The sequence below is a fragment of the Carassius gibelio genome, chromosome A17 (genome assembly GCF_023724105.1).
Source record: "Carassius gibelio isolate Cgi1373 ecotype wild population from Czech Republic chromosome A17, carGib1.2-hapl.c, whole genome shotgun sequence".
NCBI lineage: Eukaryota > Metazoa > Chordata > Actinopteri > Cypriniformes > Cyprinidae > Carassius > Carassius gibelio.
The window spans coordinates 19,906,137-19,912,879 of record NC_068387.1 but is presented as its reverse complement, the minus strand read 5'-3'; positions in this window follow the sequence as shown (position 1 = coordinate 19,912,879).

Sequence of the window (6,743 nt, the reverse complement as noted above, 5' to 3'; positions counted from 1 at the left end):
TTGGTCAACGGTGGTTTATATAGTGCTCTCCACTCAGGCTTCTTATCCATACTCAACTTAAAAAAAGCACGCCATGGAGTATCAGTTCTCTCATTTAACATTTTTTTGTTAAAATTAATTACACAACATTTATACAGAACTTTCCCAGTGCATGAAAAGAAATCTACACACATGGAGTCAACAACTTCAAAAAAGACACCAGAAAACCCTTCTAAATTCAAAGAAAAAAACAAACAAGGAAAAGAGTCTTTAGGATTTGGGTTGCAGAGGCCATCACCATACTCAGTCAGCAGAGTCCTTTCTGTAGCATTAAGAGTTGTTGACCATTTCTCTAAAAGCTGTGCAATCAGACGCATTGATCTAAATCCCAAACGTTGAGCCGTTCCCTCCTCATTCTTAAAATCAGGTCCAGCTATTTCCAATAGCTGTCCCAATTTGGTGACTTTACTATTAATGAGTGTCTTACTAAGTCCTGGGAAAAGTCCACTGACAGACAAATCCAGACGTGCTCCACACATTAGAGGTTCTTCCAGTAGCCAATGAAGAGATGGTGGACCTTCTGCTTTTTTAAAAAAGAAAAGACTCCAAACTTTAAAAATATTTCTATAAAACACTGGCAGGCTAGAAGTATTCAGTTTCAATGGATCCATTAGAAAAAGAGTTCTATCCAGTCCTAAACCCTCAAGGTTTTGTAAAATTACGTATGTAACAGCACACCATTTAAAATCAACTGAACCAACTAATAGTTTCTGTACAAACTGCAAACGAAAGGTTGCTATCCTACTTTGAAGGTGTATTAACCCATGTCCACCCTCTTCTTTTGGCAAGAATAGCACATTCTGTGGGACCCAATGCAATTTATCCCAGAAAAAATCTATCAAAATAGCCTGGATTTTGGTTAACAGTTGTAAGGGAGGGTCAACACAGGCAAACCTGTGCCACAATGAAGATGCAACCAAATTATTAATAATTAAAATACGACCTCTGTACGACATCTTCGGCACTAAACATTTCCATTTATTTAGACGACCTTTCACTTTTTCAATGACTCCTTCCCAATTTTTCTGTACTGTAGACTCATCACCCAAAAACACTCCCAAGTATTTAAAACCAAATTTTCCCCAACTTAACCCTTCGGGAAGTTCTGGCTTCCCATCTGCCCACTTACCTATCAATAAAGACTCACTTTTACCCCAGTTTATTCTTGCAGAAGATAAACCTTTAACCCCTTACTAGTAACCCCCCTTTTTGGCATAGAGACCGAAATTACATACCCAAAATAAAAAGGTTTCTGTTCATGATTCTTTCTGACTAGATATATAATCAACCTTTGTTCACAAAGCTGACACTTTAAAGTTTACTGTTCAGGAATCAGAATCACTCAGACTGTTATGATAATAGAGATATATAAGCTCAAACATAAAAACAAAAATAAAAATATTAAAAACATATGTTTTAAATGTATTTAAAAAAATGTTGATGTAGGAAATGAGTTTGAAAACACAGTGTAGCTAAGGCCACAAGTCTTCCAAGACTTCATAAAAAATGTCATAATCGAATCTGTAAAACTGTGAATTTTATGAAATATTTTCTAAGGCCATGTCATGTGTGTTTTTAGAGAAGGCTAATCAGATTGATTTATGGCCCTTGTCATCTCTGTAAGATCTCACATGTAAACTTTCCTGTGCTCTTTGTGTATGTTTCACTGTTGAAAACTGCCCGAATCATGATTGTATTGTTCTCCCCAAACGGTTCTTTCACACCTCCGCCAAGTATGACACATTATCCGCATTATTCTTTTATCATTATTCTTTTGTTTTTATTCCACCTTTATTAGCCTTGATTGTGGTTTTTCAGGCTTTACAAAGCAACAAAGCAGCAATCTCACTTCAGTCTCTCTTTGCATTTAGCCCTTATTTATCAAAAGTCTTACTATAAAAATACAACAAAACATTTTCTTACGACCTTACGTGAATTATTGAGACAAAAATGCATTATGAAGAAGAAAAGCACCTGCTATTAGTAGCATTGGTGCTAACGTTAGCATCAAGCTACATCTGACAATTTATGAAATTATTAGTACACTTTTACTCAAAACTCACTTTAAACCCCGATCGAGTGTTTATAATAACTTCCTTTAGCGATCAGGGGTGGAATTTGGTCGTTTACTGTTGTAAAAATATGTTATCTGTAGCCTTTTTCATCGCTGCACAAGTTAGCATTTCCGATGTACATTTTCGATTTTTTTTTATAAAAACGCCCCAGATCTCAAGAAATTCTCATACCAAGCTTTACTATCGTAATCGCGGGTTTATTATTCGTATATTTTGTGTGTACAGAGGTGTTTCAGTGTTGTTTTGGCCAGATAACTACCAGGAAGTGTGCAGGAAGCATGTGACACGATGGGGCGGTGTCCAGATATGAAACTCTAAGATTGATGTTTGAAAGACCCAATCAGAGTCTGAGTCACACACCGCACGAGCTGTGACTACTGCACGCACACAGAGATCGCTGGGAGAGGCTGTTTATCATCTGATCGCGTAAATCCGTGGAAAATGAATAGAAATGACGATTCTGTCTGAAGAAATATGAAGTAAACATCAGTAAATATATCCATATATCTCCGCAGATATGCATCTTTGGTCTGTAAATCCTTATTGACGCTGTTTAGTGAGTCTATGTGAACACAAATAAACCGCTCTTGACGTGACTGAATATGAGTCAGTTGTGAATTTCTATTCAAAATGTGGCATAATACGGATTTATTATTTTGCACTCCTGACATAAATCACTAAATATCTGTCACTGCAACAATGTTTTATCAAAATATTGGTCAAATATCGAAGCTTGAGTCTTTAAACTTTCCATTGATGCACAGTTTGTCCAGATGAAGTAAGACAGTGATGTTTAATGTGCTGTGAAAGTGAAACAATAATAAACTGGGGCCGTCAGCGATGTTTGCACGCAAAGGGGTTAAATGTTTTAAGTAATCTTAACAGGACCTGAATATCACTTTGCCTGGTAATCATAACTATTACATCATCAGCATATGCTGACAATATAAGATTTTTCTTACAGTTTGGCAAACATATACCATGGAGTTTGGCTCTTATTTGCTGTAAGAGTGGTTCTATTGCCAAAGAATAAAGCATACCAGACAACGAACACCCCTGTCTAATACCTCTATGAACACTAAAAGGAGCACATAAACCACCGTTCACCTTAAGAATACTCTGAACGTCACTATAAAGAACTTTAATACAATTTATAAAATTCTGACAAAACCCAAAAGCCTCTAAAACCCTCCACAAGTAACAATGCTCAACACGATCAAAAGCTTTCTCTTGGTCTAAAGAGATTAACCCACAGTCTAAATTTAACAACTTGGAGACTTCCAAAACATCACGAACCAATGAAATATTATCAAATACTGATCTACGGGGAACACAGTAAGTCTGGTCAGGATGGATGACACTATCCATCACTCCTGCTAGCCTGTTGGCCAAAGTTTTAGAGAGCAGTTTATAATCACTACAGAGTAATGATACTGGCCGCCAACACTTAATCTCTGTAAGGTCGCCCTTCTTAGGCAGGAGGGTTAGTACTGCTCTACGGCAGCTCACAGGCAGCTGACCTTCAGCCAGGCTTTCATTCAACACCTCCAAAAGGTCCTCTTTCAGATCTGACCAGAAAGATTTGTAAAAATCAACTGGCAAACCATCAATTCCCGGTGCTTTTCCAGACTCCATTTTTTGGAGAGCCTTATATAGCTCTCCTGTGCTCAAGGCACCCGAGATTTCAGTGTTGGCTTCCTCTGATACCTGGGGTAAGTCATCAAAAAACTCACTTTCACCCCTGTATCTGGCTCCAAGTTCATTCCTATACAAGTTCTCATAAAAAGTAACTGCTCTCTTGCGAATATCAGCAGGGTCAGTTAATAAACCCCCAGATTCAGAGCGCAAGGCATGGATGGCCCTGCTCTGCCCATTCTTCTTCTCCAAGTTGAAAAAGAACTTTGATGGAGCATCCATCTGGTCCAAACTCTGGAACCGAGACCTGACCAGGGCCCCCTGTGTTTTGCTACCCAGCAAATCAGCCAACTGTGTCTTTTTATTTAAAAGAGAGTACAAATAACTTCGGGCACCGGTTGTCTCAGCCATTTCTTGAAGTTTTAAAATATCAGCCTCCAAGGTGTTCATACTCAAAGTTATCTCTCTAGTGACGTTTTGAGTGTATTGTAAACAAAATTGTTTTATTTGGGCTTTTCCAAAATCCCACCACTGCCGTAAAGATTTAAAAGAACTCTTTGTAGTTCTGAAATCATCCCAAAACAATTTAAACGTGCTCTTAAAATATTTGTCACTTAACAAATTGGTGTTCAGCTGCCAGTATGCACTCCTTGGTTTAATAGAATTTAGAAACACAGAACACTGCACCATACTGTGATCAGAGAAACTGAGTGGTGTAATTAAACATCTTCTTACAATATTACAATGATGCTTAAAAACATAAAATCGATCAAGTCTAGCCAGAGAAATCACACTGTCACAAACATGAGTCCAAGTATATTGTCTTTGTTTCTCGTGAAATTGTCTCCAGATGTCACACAAATCGTGTGTCTTAACAAGCTGGGTTAATAAATTTCGAGAGGGTAAATGTGGTTCAATGTGATTCCTGTCCAAATTTGACAACGTACAATTAAAATCACCACCCAAGAACAAATGTTCCTCCCCACAGCATTTTTGTAAAACAGAGCACAATGTATTCAGAAACACAATTCTTTCTACTGCTGAAGTTGGAATATACACACAAATAAAAACTAAAACAAACTGTTCAAAAGTAGCTCTTACTTTTAAAAGCCTACCTTTAACTATTTCCTCAACCTGATAAGAATGTGGACTGAAAGTTTTAGCAAAAAGAATGGCCACCCCTCCACTAAGTGAGGTTTTGTGGCTCAAAACCGAGACCCCCCCCACTCCCCTGCCCAATCAGCAGCATTCTTTAGGTCACTGTGTGTTTCTTGCAGCATAACAACATCAATTTTCCTCTGTTTAACTACCTCAAATATTTCTGCTCTTTTTTTCATTTCTCTTGCACCATTTACATTCAGCGTTGCAATATTTACTTCACTCATCTTTAGAAAAGAAGATAAAGATGAAAACAAGAAACATAGCAGCACTCCACACACACCAACATCAATAACGAAGCTGTTAGGCTTTCTCAGACTCTTCATTGGCATCATCAGAAGTGAATTTTCTCACTATCTTCTTTAAACGATACACCTCTTTGTTGGTAAACAACCCCTCCGACATAAAAGACTTAGTTTTACCAACAAACTGCTTAATGTCAGGAAAATACTCATCAACACGCACCCCTCTCTTATTTTTGGTGGCTCTGAGAAAAAGCTTAATGTCATCCACTTCATAACTTTGGCTAGAAAAATCACTCTGAGATAAACTGACGCTGGAATCGGAAGACTCACTGCCACTTTCTATTTCGTCTTCACCATAAACCTCCTCTACATCTATTTTCTTAGCCTTAACGGCTTGAAACTCAACAGATTTTTTTCTTTTAGATGGAACTTTGAATTCACTTTGGCCCGTCTCCATTTCAATGACATCACCAACCAAAACGGGCTGACAAACGTTGACCGCGCTATCGCTTTGTCTCTTGTCCGTCTTAAAAGCAGACTTACGAGACTGAACATTCAAGCTTTCAGCACTCGCAGTGGCCGATGCATTTACATCAACCAAATCTTTGGGATCAGTTTCCTGAATCACATTCGCTGCGCCCTCACTCTCAGACGAATCCACAATAGTTTTCTCCTCCACTGCACCTGTTTCTGCCACAGGCGGCCCAGCCTCAACAGGCTCGCCTGCTGTAACATCATTCGCTGAGTTGTTTACTTTATTTTTAACAGGGCAAGCGCGGACCAAGTGACTCGTCTCCCCGCAATTAAAACATTTCATTTTGTCCGTTGTAACATAGATAACATAGTCAAAATCATCGGCTTTAAGATGCAGTGATAGATCGAGCTCTTCGTCATCTTTTAAAATCATGTAAACGAAACGTCTAAACGACACCACATGTTTTAAGAGAGGCGAACCGCAACCAATTGGTATCATCTTAATAGGTGACACCAATTTGCCATATCGAGACATAATTCTCACTAATGTTTCATCACTTATGAAAGGGGGAACATTTGACAGCAGCACTTTTTTGGACGGTATGGAAAGTGGAAGGACTGGAGTAAAAAGATTGTCAACAACAATTCCAGTCTCAACCAACTCATTTGCTTTTTCTACAGAGTTAAGAAAAATAACTATGGCACTATTCATTTTAGAAGCTGACATGATGTTCTCATGTCCTATAACTTCTCCTACAGCTAGACAACAGTCTTCCACGCTCACCGCGGACGCCACTTTAACACCGTGACGCCGCGTGAGTTTACTCAAAAACTGCGACCGTGGGGCCGTCATACTGGCCGCTAAAAGAAAACACGGCAGCACGCGGCCCAACAAAAAGAAAATAAATCACCAACAATTAAATAACAGTAGCCCAAAGCAAGAAAAAAAAAAAAAGAGATTCACTCACAGTCTCCAATTCACACCCGCACCACTCTGCCACGCGCACGCCCAACAATCACACCGGAAGTGAGAGAGAGAGGAGCGAAAGACAGAGAGAGAGAGAGAGAGAGAGAGAGAGATGTGCTGGTAGCATCATATAGGACACACAAACTTCAA